Raw genomic sequence first — 17424 nt, 5'->3', positions numbered from 1 at the left:
GGCCACCGGTATGCATTATTGTGGCTAACTTAGAACACGTAAGGGACCGTTAGGTATATAGGTAAGGACACGGTTTGTAGGTTAGCCTACGGGCCAACCAAGGGAAAGGCCCGTGCCAACAAGTGTTGCCTATAATACTCCAACAACAACAACAACACATTGTTGGTTAGGGGGGGTAAGTTTAGGTCAATTTTTAATCAATGCACAAGGAACTGGCCGCTGATATACAAAGATTCCTGGCTATATAACAAGTAACTGCTATATATATTGAACTGTGCAGTGCAATTCTTGTTTCCCATTCCTATACATAACTTCATCGATATTCAAATGATTTTACAGTTAAAGTGTTCTTTATATATATATATATATATATATATATATATATATATATATATATATATATATATATATAAAACTACAATATCCTGATAGCGGTGGTGGTTAAATAGCAAAGTTCAATTTTTGTTTGGTAATGTTTTACTGTATTACAGATTCTCATTTCAATAAGGAAATATGTTTTCCTGTAGTAAATGACATGATTTAACCGAATTTGACCTTCATTTCAATCGTAAACTAAAAGAACATCCAGTTTGACTAACTTCAAGTAGCCGAATTGGTTGTTGCGGATGAAATGGTGAAATCCGGTTAAATCACGTTATTTTCTACAGGAAAACGTGTATTTTCGATTGAAATGTTTGAATATAATGGCCCTTGTTCAAATTCCGTCCTCACTTCACTCATCAAGAACGTATGAACTGCGCACGCTGACATTGCCAACGTTAGCATTGCTATGCTAATATTAGCAATGTTATGCTGACATTGCTAATGTTAGCAATGTTACGTTAACACAATCAACTCTAAATATAATGGTTCTTGTTCCGCCATTGGCTCGCATGAAAATAAAACATGAAGCTTGTATGTACTGGTAAGCGGTAATGTTCAGCTGCGCACGCTGAAAATATTAAAACTAAGAAATTAATGACTTTTATGACCCGGACGACGAAACTTGTGGGTTACCAAGGTGTTGAGACTATGACGTCTTTAACTTCTATGAACGGCACTTGGGACACTGTAAACGTTGGGGTATTACATTGTGTGATTTAAGGAAATTATCAACACTGGATGACGTATCAAAAAATTCCCCGTAAAATTTAGCAAATGCTTTTAAGTATGGAATACTGCAGTCATTACAAGTTTCTGTAACTTCCATCGTAAAATACGAAAAAAACCTCACTTGAAATAACAAAGACCTGACTAGGACAAAGGATTCCACGGTAAAGGATTTGTTGGAAGGGGTATGAAGAGACCACTTGAAGAGATAAGGGAAGGGGATTGGGAAATATTCCCCCCCCCGTGCAAATTTTCCATACGTATGGGTTCATGATTGGTTAACGGAAAAACAACGGAGTATAGAGAGTAAACATGAATGAACTAGAAGGAGAAACTTGTCCAGAACAAGTATTTATGCAAAATCAGGGCGTGACAAAGTAATAACAAAATGTATAAATGTAATATAGAAAGATAAAATGGAGTGTATAATAGATAATATTAAATGGGAATATAAAATGAGGTGATTGTATAAGATATCGTATAGTAAAACGAATAATTCTGGGGTCAAACGTAATATGTATACATGGGTATTACATAAAAGGAATGGTATAGTTGTACTGGATCAAGTCAAATACTTGAATAAACCGAGTGAAGTGATGAAGGGGAAAATGGGGAGGGATTATAAGAGAAGTAATCGTATTGGTGGCGGCGGAGTTTATGCGTAGAAGGTCGAAACCTGCTATGTACAAACGAACAAACGAGAGCGACTAAACCCGACCTGTAGAATGTCAACAAATAAATGAAAAATGTACCATTAGTATAGGATATAGATAATTAGTGTATTTTTTCATTGTTTTATTATATTTCTGAAACTATTCATTTGCGACAGGAACGAGTGTCATTTTTGAAGAGAGCGGACCTTTTTCTATAGTTGAAAGTAGTTTTTCCCTAGGTTACATTGCCCAGTAATACAGTACAATAATACCATATTTTTTTCAATCTTGGAATTTTTTAAGATATGGTTCATAACGGCAATAAAGCAGAGACTGAAACCAAATGATGAAAATTGAATTTACAAATAAACTCATTAATATTATATATAATTAGTAACCTCACTTTACCCCCCTATATTATCTATTCTTACTTTACCCTTACCTTTACCTTAACCATTCCTTATCCACCCATACCTTGCCTACCATCACTTTACCTTACCTAACCTAACCTTACCTCATGTTACCTACCCTTACCTTACATAACCTCACATAACACACCCTTATCTAACATAATCTCATCTTACCTTTCCTAACCTGCCCCTACCTTAATAACTCTTACATTACCTACCTATTCATGCTGAACGTACCCTTGCCTTTCCTACCTATACCTTACCTGGCCTTACCTTTTCCACCCATACTTTACCTTATCTACTCTTATTTTACCTAGCCTTACCCTACCTTACCTTTCTACTCTTATTTTATCTAGCCTTACCTTACCTTTCCCCTCCTGTTTTACCTAGTCTTACCTTATCTATCTAAACTTTGCCTGACTTTACCTTATCTAATCTTATTTTACCTAGCGTTACCTACCCTCGCCTAACTTTACCTGTCCTTACCTTAGCTACTCTTACCTTATTCCTACCATACCTACCCTCAATTTACCTGCCCTAACTATACCTCCTCTTACCCTGCCTGCCCTTTCCTACTCTTACCATATCTCGCACCTGTCCTCACATTCTTTTACCATACCTACCCCTACCTTCTTACCTTAGTGAACCTTCCCTTACTTAATTAACCTACCCTTACCTTAATTAACCTACTCTTACCTAGATATTAATTGATGGAGGATATAAGCTGTTCAATCTTATAAGTAAATTTTCATATGCTATGAAAATGTAAGTACTGTAATCCAGTACAGTATTATATAGTGATGGTTAGTGAAAATTAGGTTAAATAGACTCGCCAGTCATGAATGTTGCATTTAAAGAAATTCTGCTCAGATCTAAGAATTAAGAAAATTAGTTTTTTATGTAACTGATGATTTCTGAGATTGCTATTGGATTTAGTGGTGCTGAGTGAAATAGAAGAAGTATGGACATTGTTAAGTTGAACAGTTTGCTTAAATATATCTAGGCTATGTTGTAAGAAGGGTAATGGTATGATACTTTAACATAATAGTACATGAGAATTTACCATAAGATTTGGTTATGTACAAGGTTTTTTTGGATGTTTGTTTTTGTATCAATGAAATTGTAAACAGCAATTCTTTCCCAAAGTTTGATATTGATGTTTGGGAAGGTGGTGGTGTCTTTTTGCTTTCCGGTATTTGCGATTGCGTGTGGAAGTTTTCTTTTCTGGTGTCATTACCTGACAATTAGAATCAATCGAATTAGCTGTTTTCCCATTTTTGTACAACTGTGTCTTAAGTTCCAAAGAGCAGAATGTAACATCTGAGTTTTGCTAAAAGTTCCGATTCATACAAGTTTTCCCAACAACATGGATTCATCCCAAGCTGTGTCATACATAACTGGATGAAAGGGTTAATATATGATACATCCTGTTCTAGCAAAACTGAAATTTGCTTTAAGAAATAGATTGCTGCTGGCTAGTTTGTCATTTTTATCTATGTCTAATGTGGGCTGGGGCAAAATAATTTACCTATTGATCAATCAAAATGGGAACACAAATTCATTGTCTAAGTCCATTGTTTACTTTTGTGGGACATTATGAGATACTGCGCATGGATTGTTTGTATTCGCTTTTGCCAGCTGTTTTGATTTTTGTAGGATATAGTCATTACCATGCTTTTTTAAACAATTAAGAGATTCCAAGCATTGTTCTGCAACAGCCGTTTTTACCCACCCTCTTTGTAGTTCCACCATGACTACCATCACAACGAGACGTCTCCTAAAGGAAAGTTCAATCTATTTTGAAATTAAGTGTAATTTCATCTGTAGGCCTAATGATAATTTATTGTAGAAAATTCTCTCCATTTCTTATAAACCTATTGTTGCACTAATGAAAATTAAAAATATCTCAAAGTACTGACCCACGTGGTTGGTATGCTCAGCATATCCATGTACCTCATGCCAAAACAGAGGAACAGTGAGATTGTCTATTTGTGTGCAAAGTGAGCCATGACAGCAAAAATAATTTGAATGTGATATATAAAGTATCGGTAATTATGATACTTTAATTGTACCCCAATGGGATGGCATGCTCAGCATATATGTCTCACTTGCCAGACCAGAGAAACAAAAACCATCTGAGGAAGGTGATATGAAATTATAGGTAGTTATGACACTTTAATTTCCGTCCACATTCTTGAACCATATACAGTATTTGTTCTGTAACTGGAATACAAACCACATATGATACTTTAATTTCCATCCACATTCATGAACCATATATTTGTTCTGTAACTGGGATACAAACCACGCTATTTATTATGGGGTATTACTTTCGGCGTAGCTGTGATGTCGAGCCATTAAAGTTTAGCAAGGGTTAACTACCCACACCGCTAGTTAGTGGGGGGTAGGGGGAGGTAGCTTGCTACCGCTCCCACTCACGCACCTGTGATTTAGCTCACTTTACTTTTGGCTTAGATGGTGGACGGACGTTGCCGCTCCTCATCCTTCACCTTTATTGGACTGCCATTAATGTGTTTTTGCTTTTTCTTTTTCTAGTGTGTGTTGACTTCTGTAAACATGCGCACCTGTCCTGAAATCACTGTTTGATCCTGCGGAACTTTTATGTCGGCGGTGGAGACCGACCCCCACACCCTTTGTCCCACCTGCAGAAGTCAACGTTGTGATTGTGACAATAAGTGTAGGGAGTGGTCTGCCTCCCAGTGGGAGATGTTTGGGCGACGGGAAAAGAAGTAGTCTAAACGGGATATTTCTCCTTCAAAGGCTACTTTGAAGGGGGAAAAACCCAAGGCCTCTTCAGTCTCCCGACCCTCCTCTGAAGCTCCTACTTGTTCGGTTTCTTCCGAGAGACCATCGAGTAGTAACGTAGACCAATTTAATATCGGCCAACCCCGGTCCTCGAGAAATGGTGTTGCTTCCCCTTGCGAAGCGGCCCCACCTCTCAGCCCCAGGTGAGGCCTTATCACTAACTTCCCTTTTTCAATATTAATCTTACCCGATGATCATGTAGCTGTCAACTCTGTTGCCCGACAGAAATCTACGGTCGAGATACGCCAGCGATCGCTATACAGGTGGGGGTGTACACAACAGCGCCATCTGTGAGCAGGTACTCAAGTACTTCTTGTCAACAAGAACTCAATTTTTCCTCTGTCGTGCCACCGGCTAGACCTACTTGGATACGCTGTTGATTCTGGAGTTATTGTTCACGATTTGGTGATGTATTTGCTCTAGAGTTTAGCCTTCGCTATTCAGGAAGCTTTATCATTAGCTTAGCAAGTTTTTGGAATTAATTTAATTTAATTTTGGTGACGAAGAGAGTATGAACTCTCTTTCACTTTTAAATGGCCGACCCTTCCCTTAGACGGAAGTGTTGGTGTCGAAGAGAGTATAGACTCTCTTTCTTAATTTTGCTTAACAAAGTTATAGATTTATTTTATATCTCTCCGCCTTTTATAGGCCTCTTCGATTAACTTCCTTTTATTATAAACTTATAAAAATTAATTTTTAGGTTTGTTTATATGCGACCTTTCCTAATAGTAGGCGGTCTTTTCTTGGAACCGAAGTTAATTAACATTGAGCCCGTCATATCGTTTTTGCCTGTTAAGATTTTATGCTATTTTAATTTTAATGTTTTTGAAAGAATTTCTTTGATAGTCTCGTACTGTTTTCAAAGTTGAACTAACGTTTTGTTTTGTCTCCGCAGTTGTTGACGTTCAGAACGTTCAACTTGCGCTCTATCGTTACGATAGAGAGAGAGTATTCACGGTTTCACGTTGCAGTAAGAGTAAACCGATTCTAGCGTTTTGTTCATTCTTTCTTAGCTTAAATGGTTTTAATTCTAATAAAGGAACTTTTTATTTGGGAAATCTTTCAGTTTTTTTCCTTTAACAATAATATGTTTTAACGATATATATAATTGGGCTCATCTCTCAGGTTCTAAGTCAAGAGAGAGAGAGAGAGAGAGATAGAGACGGAGGGAGAGAGAGGAGGATAAACGTTTCGTTCAAGCGGGTAACGTTGTTATCGTTTTTGCTCTTCTCCCTAGTCTCTTTAGGGGAAGAAGGTAAAACGTTTCTAGAGTTTTATTCTTGTTCCCAGGCTTTATGCGGTGAGAGATTTCAAACGTAGTTTATTTGATCTAGTGTTTAGTCTCTTTTCCAGCCACTGAATTCTTTATCTTTCATTTTGTTTTTCTGTTACATTGTAATACTGTTTTCGCAATTACTAACTTTTAATGAAGGATAGGATTGCGTGTTTCAGGTACTAACCACTTAAAGTTTCGAGTTCAGTGAAATAAGTGCAAACAGAAAATCAAAAGTGATAAAGTGATAAGCGCAAAGTGTTACAGTGTTGCGTTCGAGGGTTCGTCTGTTCGTGCCAGTTGTTCGCCTAGTCTGGGACCTCTTACAAGCTCCCAAGCCCAGGGGAGAAGTAATGTCGAAGGACTTATGGGTTCATCAGGCCTTGATCGACGAACAGACGTTTCCCTCCGTGGTTTCGGGTGTATCCACTCACGTAGCCGACGTGATCACCCCACCCACACAAAGACGAGAGAGCCCATTTATTCCTCGTCTGCGGAAGAGGTTTCTCGCAGAAACCATGGACCAAATCTTGCAGCTTTTAAGTGCAAGTCGGTCCCTTCCGTGCAAGTCCAACGGCCTAGGTGTAGCCACTGGGTCAGTTCGGACTTGCTGCAGTACGACAACTGCACACCTCCCAGAGAGGCAAGGTGGTACCGCAACAGGCAGTAACTCCGTCTGTTGCCGCACCAGCTGTTTTAGACCCTCAGTCTCAATGGACAGTACTCCGTTTGTTGTTGTCTTTCATAGACCCTAGTGGTCCATGCTGCAGACTATACAGTCTCAGCTTGCTCCTTCATACAGGAGTATCATGCTGGAAGGTTGACAATGCAGCCTGTTAACCTACAACCCGCCGAGGTTGTGCGCTCAGCAGATACTGCGGCTGCCTGCTCCCACCCTCCACCTGTGAGAGCTCCACCTCCGATGCGCAGTCCACCCTGCCAGACGCATGTTCTTGCTGCGCCTCCTGCTTTCATGCGTGAGCTGCCGCATCGGGAGTTGCCGGGTTCCAGCACTTGCGGCATCCTCCTCAACATGCTATGCGGCATCCTCCTCATGCTATGAGGAGCCTCATGCTATGCGGCATCCTCCTCAACCCATGAGGCAGGAGCCTCATGCTATGCGGCATCCTCCTCAACCCATGAGGCAGGAGCCTCATGCTATGCGGCATCCTCCTCAACCCATGAGGCAGGAGCCTCATGCTATGCGGCAACCTCCTCAACCCATGAGGCAGGAGCCTCATGCTATGCGGCATCCTCCTCAACCCATGAGGCAGGAGCCTCATGCTATGAGGAGCCTCATGCTATGCAGCATCCTCCTCAACCCATGAGGCAGGAGCTTCATGCTATGCGGCAACCTCCTCAACCCATGAGGCAGGAGCCTCATGCTATGCGGCATCCTCCTCAACCCATGCGGCATGAGCCTCATCCCATGCAGCATGAGCCTCATCCCATGCAGCATGAGCCTCATCCCATGCAGCATGAGCCTCATACCATGCAGCATGAGCCTCATCCCATGCAGCATGAGCCTCATCCCATGCAGCATAAGCCGCATGCCATGCAACATGCTCTGCATACCTTACAGCATGCTCTACATACAGCATGCTCTGCATACCGTACAGCATGCTCTGCATACCTTACCGCATGCTCCTCAATCACACATCTTTGGTTGTTGCCAACTCACAAGACTGTCAAGCAGTTTCATAACGTTGCCTTCTGGTCTGCTGCTTTTGCACCAGTGAAACCCTCACTGAGAGAACTTAGCTTTTCTCGGATATGGTTCCTGTAGATGAGAAAGTGCTATTCTCCCTCCTTCTGATATTCCCTTGAGGACTCTGTCATTTGGAGAGGAGCCTTAAGCTGCTTAGCCTCCTATGGACTTTTATTTAAGCATAACATGCTTCCAGGGAGGGTAATGGTTCCGCTTCAGTCGCTAACCCCGTCTGTTGCCACACCTGCTCCCATAGACCTTGAGCTTTGTTGCAAGACATGCAGTCCAAGCTTAGTCCTTGTTAGAGGATTTTTGTTTACGGAGTCAGTGTGTCACTGGGAAGACGTTCAACAACCAACAGAGGTGACTTGTTGTGACGCAGTGCGGCAACCTCAGCAACCCGATAAGGAGTTGTCTGTACTACCCAGACAGTCTAGACAGTTTCGGGTTGTCGCTGTACTTCCTCGCTTCCCCATGGTTGACAGTTCACAGACTGTGCAGCAGTACCATGATCTTGTGTCCGGCTCCGTCAGACGACTGGCTTTTAAGAGCTCCCACAAGTCGTCGCTGTCTGGAGAATCTCAGATGGACTATGGATCTGACCAAGGAACTGGGCCTCCTGGTCAATTTAGAGGAGTCCCAGCTCGTCCCATCCCAGACCATTGTCTACCTGGGTATGGAGCTTCAGAGTCGAGCTTTTCGAGCTTTTCCGTCGGCCCCAAGGATCTACCAAGCCCTAGAATGCATCCAGAGCATGCTGAGAAGGAACCAATGCTCAGTCAGGTAGTGGATGAGTCTAACAGGGACACTTTCATCGCTGGCCCTGTTCATCGAGTTAGGGAGACTCCACCTCCGCCCCCTTCAGTATCATCTAGCTGCTCACTGGATAAAGGACATGACGCTAGAGACGGTCTTAGTTCCTGTTTCCGAAGAGATGAGGTCTACTCTAACGTGGTGAAAGAACAGCTTTCTTCTCAAGGAAGGTCTACCTTTGGCTGTTCAGAAACCCGACCGCCGTCTCTTCTCGGACGCATCAGACACGGGTTGGGGTGCGACTTTGGACGGACAGGAATGCTCGGGAACATGGAATCAGGAGCAAAGGACACTTCACATCAATTGCAAGGAGCTGTTGGCGGTTCATCTGGCCTTGATAAACTTCAAGTCCCTCCAGCTTAACAAGGTGGTGGAGGTGGACTCCGACAACACCACAGCCTTGGCTTACTTCTCCAAGCAGGGAGGGACTCATTCAAGGAAGTTGTTCTAGATCGCAAGGGACCTCCTCATCTGGTCAAAAGATCGAAAGCTCACGCTGGTAACGAGGTTCATTCAGGGCGATATGAATGTCATGGCAGATCGCCTCAGCCGGAAGGGTCAGGTCATCCCCACAGAGTGGACCCTTCACAAGAATGTTTGCAGCAGACCTTGGGCCCTGTGAGGTCAGCCAACCATAGATCTGTTCGCTACCTCGATAACCTAGAGGCTCCTGTTGTATTGTTCTCCGATTCCAGACCCAGCAGCAGTTCACGTGGATGCTTTTCTGCTGGATTGGTCCCATCTCGACCTGTATGCATTCCCGCCGTTCAAGATTGTCAACAGGGTACTTCAGAAGTTCGCCTCTCACAAAGGGACACGGCTGACGTTGGTTGCCCCCCTCTGGCCCGCGAGAGAATGGTTCATAGAGGTACTGGAATGGCTGGTCGACATTCCCAGGACTCTTCCTCTAGGAGTGGACCTTCTACGTCAACCTCACGTAAAGAAGGTACACCCAAACCTCCACGCTCTTCGTCTGACTGCCTTCAGACTATCGAAAGACTCTCAAGAGCTAGAGACTTTTCGAAGGAGGCAGCCAGAGCGATTGCCAGAGCAAGGAGGACATCCACTCTCAGAGTCTATCAGTCTAAATGGGAAGTCTTCCGAAGCTGGTACAAGGCCAATGCAGTTTCCTCAACCAGTACCACTGTAACCCAGATTGCTGACTTCCTGTTACATCTAAGGAACGTAAGATCCCTTTCATCTCCTACGATCAAGGGTTACAGAAGTATGTTGGCAGCGGTTTTCCGCCACAGAGGCTTGGATCTTTTCACCAACAAAGATCTACAAGACCTCCTTAGGTCTTTTGAGACCTCAAAGGAACGTCGGTTGTCCACTCCAGGGTGGAATCTAGACGTGGTCCTAAGGTTCCTTATGTCATCAAGATTTGAACCTCTCCAATCAGCCTCTTTTTAAGGACCTCACAGTAAAAACTCTTTTCCTCGTGTGCTTGGCAACAGCTAAAAGAGTAAGTGAGATCCACGCCTTCAGCAGGAACATAGTTTTCACATCTGAAACGGCTACATGTTCCTTGCAGCTCGGTTTTTTGCTAAAACGAGCTTCCTTCACGTCCTTGGCCTAAGTCGTTCGAGATCCCAAGCCTGTCCAACTTGGTGGGGAACGAACTGGAGAGAGTACTTTGCCCAGTTAGAGCTCTTAGGTACTATCTAAAAAGGTCATAACCTTTACGAGGACAATCAGAAGCCTTATGGTGTGCTATCAAGAAGCCTTCTCTTCCAATGTCTAAGAACTCAGTTTCTTACTAAATCAGGCTTCTGATTAGGGAAGCACATTCTCATCTGAAGGAAGAAGACCTTGCTTTGCTGAAGGTAAGGACACATGAAGTGAGAGCTGTGGCTACTTCAGTGGCCTTCAAACAGAACCGTTCTCTGCAGAGTGTTATGGATGCAACCTATTGGAGAAGCAAGTCAGTGTTCGCATCATTCTATCTCAAAGATGTCCAGTCTCGTTACGAGAACTGCTACACCCTGGGACCATTCGTAGCAACGAATGCAGTAGTAGGTGGGGGCTCAGCCACTACATTCCCATAATCCCATAACCTTTTTAACCTTTCTCTTGAATACTTTTTATGGGTTGTACGGTCGGCTAAGAAGCCTTCCACATCCTTGTTGATTTGGCGGGTGGTCAATTCTTTCTTGAGAAGCGCCGAGGTTAAAGGTTGTGATGAGGTCCTTTAGTATGGGTTGCAGCCCTTTATACTTCAGCACCTAAGAGTCGTTCAGCATCCTAAGAGGACCGCTACGCTCAGTAAGGAAGACGTACTTAATAAAGGCAGAGTAATGGTTCAAGTCGTCTTCCTTACCAGGTACTTATTTATTTTATGTTATTTTTGAATAACTAATAAAATGAAATACGGGATACTTAGCTTCTTTGTTAACATGTATGCTGGTCTCCACCCACCACCCTGGGTGTGAATCAGCTACATGATCATCGGGTAAGATTAATATTGAAAAATGTTATTTTCATTAGTAAAATAAATTTTTGAATATACTTACCCGATGATCATGAATTTAAGGACCCACCCTTCCTCCCCATAGAGAACCAGTGGACCGAGGAGAAAATTGAGTTCTTGTTGACAAGAAGTACTTGAGTACCTGCTCACAGATGGCGCTGTTGTGTACACCCCCACCTGTATAGCGATCGCTGGCGTATCCCGACCGTAGATTTCTGTCGGGCAACAGAGTTGACAGCTACATGATCATCGGGTAAGTATATTCAAAAATTTATTTTACTAATGAAAATAACATGTTACAGGTTTGGTCGTCCTTGGGGCTCTCGGGGACGCCCTCGAAGGATGCATTGGTGCAAATCATCCACAGGGGTGCTAGTGTGCAGCAGTCATCGTCGCCGTTGGAGGTAGATCCTCTGGCCCTTGTCGATGTTGTGGTGTCAGAGGTGTCACCTATGATCTCGTCCGACTCCTCTGCTCCTCCAGGCTCTCCAGCGGTTACTGCTAACTTAGTTTCCCCCGTTCCTGATCATCCTTCGAGGGGGAAACTAAGTCCAACGTCTGTCTCTCCTGCAAGTGTTTCTCACCCTCAGGGGAGTTTACTCATGGAGAGACTTCTTCGGAGGACTGCTGCGGCTCACGGTCAGCATGCTGATCCAACCGCCCCTAGAGGGCGTCTTCGTCGTAAAGCTCGCCCTCCATTTCGGCTTAGAGGTCTCCCTTCACAGTCGGTGAAAAGGCGCCTCTTTGGCTCTTTTCCTTCCTCGTCGCAGCCGACATCTTTTGGCCCTCGACCTTCGACCGTGCCTGGACACTACTAGTCCTCCGACTTCAGTCCTGGACCTCTGTAGATCGTTCAGCGCACGCGCCAACACTCGCCATCGCGCCACCACTCGCCATCGCGCCAGCTCTCGCCCAAGCGCCACCACTCGTTAGCAAGCCAGTTCTCGCCCACGCACCAGCTCTCGCCTGCGCGTGTGCCAGCAATCTCCCCCGCGCTCCAACGCTCGCCTGTGCACCATCGCGTCGGCGCTCTCCAGTGCATGCACAGGAACTGCACCCGGCCATGTCATCATCGCCTCACTCCCCACCATGCAAATGCCTTTAGCGCGCCCAACGGGAAAAGGGGAGCAGGCTTTTACAGAGATGTTCAGGATCCCGAAACTACCGTCTTCTAAGGCGGACCCACCTAGTACGGTAACTCCTCGTATGGAACATTCGATCCCTTTCTCTTCAGGGGATCTGTCTGACAGTTTATCGGTCAGTCAGCAGCCATGGTTCAGTGCCTTAGGAGGTCCTCGACGGGTCCCCTGGCTTTTTCAGTCGACTCTTTCTTGTAAGAAAGGCGTCTGGAGGCTGGAGACCAGTCATTAACCTCCCAGCTCTGAACAAGTTTGTCAAGCAAGCTCCATTCAGCATGGAAACAGCAGACACGGTCAGACTAGCGGTAAGACCGCAGGACTTTGTGTACACTGGGCCTAAAGGACGCGTACTTCCAGATCCCAGTCCATCCGTCTTCAAAGAAGTACTTGAGATTCAGCCTAGACAACAGGAAATACCAGCTCAAGGTGCTGTGCTTCGGTCTTTCCACAGCACCTCAAGTTTTCACCAGAATGTTTGCCCTAGTGTCATCTTGAGCATACAGGATTGGCATCCGTCTCCTCCGCTATCTGGACGACTGGCTAATCCTAGCAGACTCGGTGTCAACCCTTCTTCAACACCAAGACAAACTTCTGAGACTTTGCCAAGATCTGGGGATCATGGTAAGTCTCGAGAAGTCATCCCTGCTTCCTACGCAGAGACTGGTACAGTATACCTAGGCATGATAATAGACACCAATCTCCACAAAGCCTTCCCATCAGACGACAGAATAGCAAGGCTGAGGAAGGTCGCAAGACCCTTCCTCAGACAAGAACAACTCCCAGCCCAGACGTGGTTACATCTCCTCGGTCACCTTTCATCGCTGGCCCGTCTAGTTTCCAAGGGTCGCCTCAGGATGAGATCCCTCCAATGGCGACTCAAGTCTCGGTGGAATCAGATTCTCGATTCCCCAGACATCCAGATTCCCATGGGATCAGCGGAGCTGATGGACCTTGAGTGGTGGGTTGCAGACGAAAATCTTCAAAACAGAGTGGATCTTCTCGTCTTCCTCCCCGGATTTGATACTGTTCTCATATGCTCAAAAAAAAAGGGTGGGGGGCCCACGTGCTGCACCACATGACCTCAGGCCTCTGGTCAGTCAGGAGAGTACCTCCACATTAATCTCCTAGAGATGAAGGCCGTCTTTCTGGCCCTTCAACAGTTCCAACAGTTCCTGGCGGGCCACTCAGTGGTGGTGATGAGTGACAACACCACAGTAGTGGCTTACATCAACAAGCAAGGAGGTACTTTTTCACTGCACCTATCCCATCTAGCAGTAGATATACTGAGATGGGTTGAGATCCACTCGATACCACTATCGGCACGCTTCATTCCGGGCAAAATTAATGTGCTCGTTGATAACTTGAGCGGAGCATCTCAGATAGTGAGTACCGAGTGGTCTTTGGATCATCTAGTAGCCAACAAAGTCCTGACTTTGTGGTGTTTTCCGACAGTGGACCTCTTCGCAGTGGCCCTGAACTTCAGTCTCCCGTTGTATTGTTTCCCAGTCCCAGACCCCAAGGCTCTCTGGCAAGATGCATTACAACAACGGTGGGACAACATCGACGTTTACACCTTTCCCCCGTTCTGTCTGATGAGGAAGATACTCGTTAAGGCCAGAACATCGGTCAACCTTTCAATGACCCTCATAACTCCACTATGGCATCACGCAGAGTGTTTTCTGGACCTTCTACAACTCCTAACGGAGCCCTCAAGAGAACTCCCTCCACGACATGATATACTCAAACAACCCCATGCCAACATATTCCACAATGCCGTAGCTTCGCTACGACTTCACGCCTGGAGACTATCCAGCATCTCCTCTCTCAGAGAGGATTTTCGCAACAAGTTGCGATCAGGATGTATGGACACCTGCGAAAGTCATCAGCACCAGTCTACCAGGCAAAGTATCTCTCCTCTCGATGCCACTATTCCAGCAATAGCGGAGTTCCTCATATATTTGCGTGAAGAAATGCGCCTGTCAGTCCTGGCGGTAAAACGCTATCGCTCAGCCTTAAGCCTCGCCTTTAGACTGAAAGGAATGGACATTTCTTCATCACTAGAACTTTCCTTACTCATACGGAGTTATGAACTTACCTGTCCTCAGTCTGAAGAGAGACCTTCCCCATGGAACATTGTTCGAGTTCTCAGGTCTCTTAAGAGATCTCCCTATGAACCATTAAGCCAGGCAACAGATCGCCACCTGACTTGGAAGACGGTGTTCCTGCTAGCTTTGGCCATGCGAGTCAGTGAACTTCATGGTTTCTCATATGACATCGCCCATTCAAGGGGATGGGGGGAGGTAACGTTCAGCTTTGTCCCTCAGTTTATTGCTAAGACTCAGAGCCCGGGAGTAGCAGATCCACAATTCGACTCCTTCCCGATTTCGAGTCTTCGTTCTGTAACCGATGACCCTGATCATCTCCTACTCTGCCCAGTGGGGAGTTTGAGGCTGTATCTTAAGAGAACAGTCGCAGCCCATCCTCGTGTGCCTACACTCTTTGTCAGCACAGGAAGGACCAAGAGGAGGGTCACCAAGAACACCATATCAGCATGGAATCGCAAGGTCATAGACCAAGCACTGAATCCAGACCCTCCTCCTTCACGTCGCCCCAGAGCTCATGATGTCAGGGGCATAGCTACGTCCCTGTCATTCAAGACAAACTTCTCAGTGACGCAGGTTCTTCAAGCTGGGGTGTGGAAACTTCAAACTACGTTCACATCCCGCTACCTGCAAGACGTGACCCATAGGAGACTCGATACGTTTTCTATCGGTCGTATGGTGACTGCCAACAGCTAGTTTAAGACCTCAAGCTCCTTATTGGACAAGTAGCAGAAGGTTGAGGGCATTGTTACCCGGTTTTAGTGTGCGTAAATGAAAAGGTTTGACTGGCTCTTATTCTTTTCTTCATCCTCCCCTCTCTTGGGGAAAGCAGCATCCTGGGTTCTCTGCACAAGCTGACCTCAAACCACTGCAGGTAAACCATGCTCCCTTGTGTACCTAGTATTAAAACTAATACTGTTGTGTTCCCATACCCTATCGAGGTGGTATTGGGAAAGTCTTGGTTAAAACAGTTTTTCCTTCCAAAGACTTAAGTAATAACTCTACCTGGATGGTCACACTATATATCTCAACACACAGCTTGCGTAGGCCACAGACCTTGTATAGCAAGGTTTTAGCAAGGTGCAGGGACTCCGGATTGTTGAGTACTGACATACTCAGATAAGGAGCCCCCGGGTGAAGCCAAAAGCCAGATTGGCAGGGACGTCCACCCTTCCTAATGGGTGAGTCACCCCTAATAGATAGAGTGGTTTGTATTCCAGTTACGGAACAAATGACATTTGTAGGTAATTTGTATTTTTCAATATTAATCTTACCCGATGATCATGTAGCTGTCAACTCTGTTGCCCGACAGAAATCTACGGTCGGGATACGCCAGCGAGCGCTATACAGGTGGGGGTGTACACAACAGCGCCATCTGTGAGCAGGTACTCAAGTACTTCTTGTCAACAAGAACTCAATTTTTCCTCTGTCGTGCCTCCGGCTAGACCTACTTGGATACGCTGTTGATTCTGGAGTTATTGTTCACGATTTGGTGATGTATTTGCTCTAGAGTTTAGCCTTCGCTATTCAGGAAGCTTTATCTTTAGCTTAGCAAGCTTTTGGAATTAATTTGAATTAATTATGGTGACGAAGAGAGTATGGACTCTCTTTCACTTTTAAATGGCCGACCCTTCCCTTAGACGGAAGTGTTGGTGTCGAAGAGAGTATAGACTCTCTTTCACTTTTTATTTTATATCTCTCCGCCATTTATAGGCCTCTTCGATTAACTTTCCTTAAAAAAAAAAAAAAAAAAAAAATATGCGACCTTTCCTAATAGAGGCGGTCCTTACTTGGAACCGAAGTTAATTAACATTGAGCTCGTCATATCGTTTTTCCTGTTAAGAATTTATGCTATTTTAATTTTATGTTTTTGAAAGAATTTCTTTGATAAGTCTCGTACTGTTTTCAAAGTTGAACTAACGTTTTGTTTAGTCTCCGCAGTTGTTGACGTTCAGAACGTTCAACTTGCGCTCTATCGTTACGATAGAGAGAGAGTATTCACGGTTTCACGTTGCAGTAAGAGTAAACCGATTCTAGCGTTTCGTTCATTCTTTCTTAGCTTAAATGGTTTTAATTCTAATAAAGGAACTTTTTATTTGGGAAACCTTTCATTTTTTTTTTTTTTCCTTCAACAAATAATATGTTTTAACGATATATATAATTGGGCTCATCTCTCAGGTTATAAGTCAAGAGAGAGAGAGAGAGAGATAGAGACGGAGGGAGAGAGAGGAGGATAAACGTTTCGTTCAAGCGGGTAACGTTGTTCTTGTTTTTTTTGCTCTTCTCCCTAGTCGATAGAGGGGAAGAAGGTAAAACGTTTCTAGAGTTTTATTCTTGTTCCCAGGCTTTATGTGGTGAGAGATTTTAAACGTAGTTTATTTGATCTAGTGTTTAGTCTCTTTTCCAGCCACTGAATTCTTTATCTTTCATTATGTTTTTCTGTTACATTGTAATACTGTTTTCGCAATTACTACCTTTTAATGAAGGATAGGATTGCGTGTTTCAGGTACAAACCACTTAAAGTTTCGAGTTCAGTGAAATAAGTGCAAACAGAAAATCAAAAGTGATAAAGTGATATGCGCAAAGTGTTACAGTGTTGCGTTCGAGGGTTCGTCTGTTCGTGCCAGTTGTTCACCTAGTCCGATACCTCTTACAAGCTCCCAAGCCCAGGGGAGAAGTAATGTCGAAGGACTTATGGGTTCCTCAGGCCTTGATCGACGAACAGACGTTTCCCTCTGTGGTTTCGGGTGTATCTACACACGTTGCCGACGTGATCACCCCACCCACACAAAGACGAGAGAGCCCATTTATTCCTCGTCTGCGGAAGAGGTTTCTCGCAGAAACCATGGACCAAATCTTGCAGCTTTTAAGTGCAAGTCGGTCCCTTCCGCGCAAGTCCAACGGCCTAGGTGTAGCCACT

At 44.5% G+C, this 17424-nt stretch overlaps 1 long non-coding RNA gene across 2 annotated transcripts in view; it reads left to right on the top strand.

Moving 5' to 3' along the window:
* The window catches only part of LOC137621161 (uncharacterized), a 52932-nt gene that overhangs the window by 107 nt on the left and 35401 nt on the right, over positions 1–17424 (top strand). The window contains exon 1 of one of the 2 annotated variants that reach the window (XR_011040142.1): positions 16–61. The exons of the other annotated variant lie outside the window; for it this stretch is intronic. This is a non-coding gene — a long non-coding RNA (uncharacterized lncRNA). Of the gene's footprint in view, positions 1–15; positions 62–17424 lie in introns of those variants that run through there. 2 annotated transcript variants of the gene reach the window in all.

Source organism: Palaemon carinicauda, chromosome 27 (genome assembly GCF_036898095.1).
Source record: "Palaemon carinicauda isolate YSFRI2023 chromosome 27, ASM3689809v2, whole genome shotgun sequence".
NCBI lineage: Eukaryota > Metazoa > Arthropoda > Malacostraca > Decapoda > Palaemonidae > Palaemon > Palaemon carinicauda.
The sequence above is the reverse complement of the archived record's forward strand: the minus strand, read 5'-3'. Positions and strand labels throughout refer to the sequence as shown.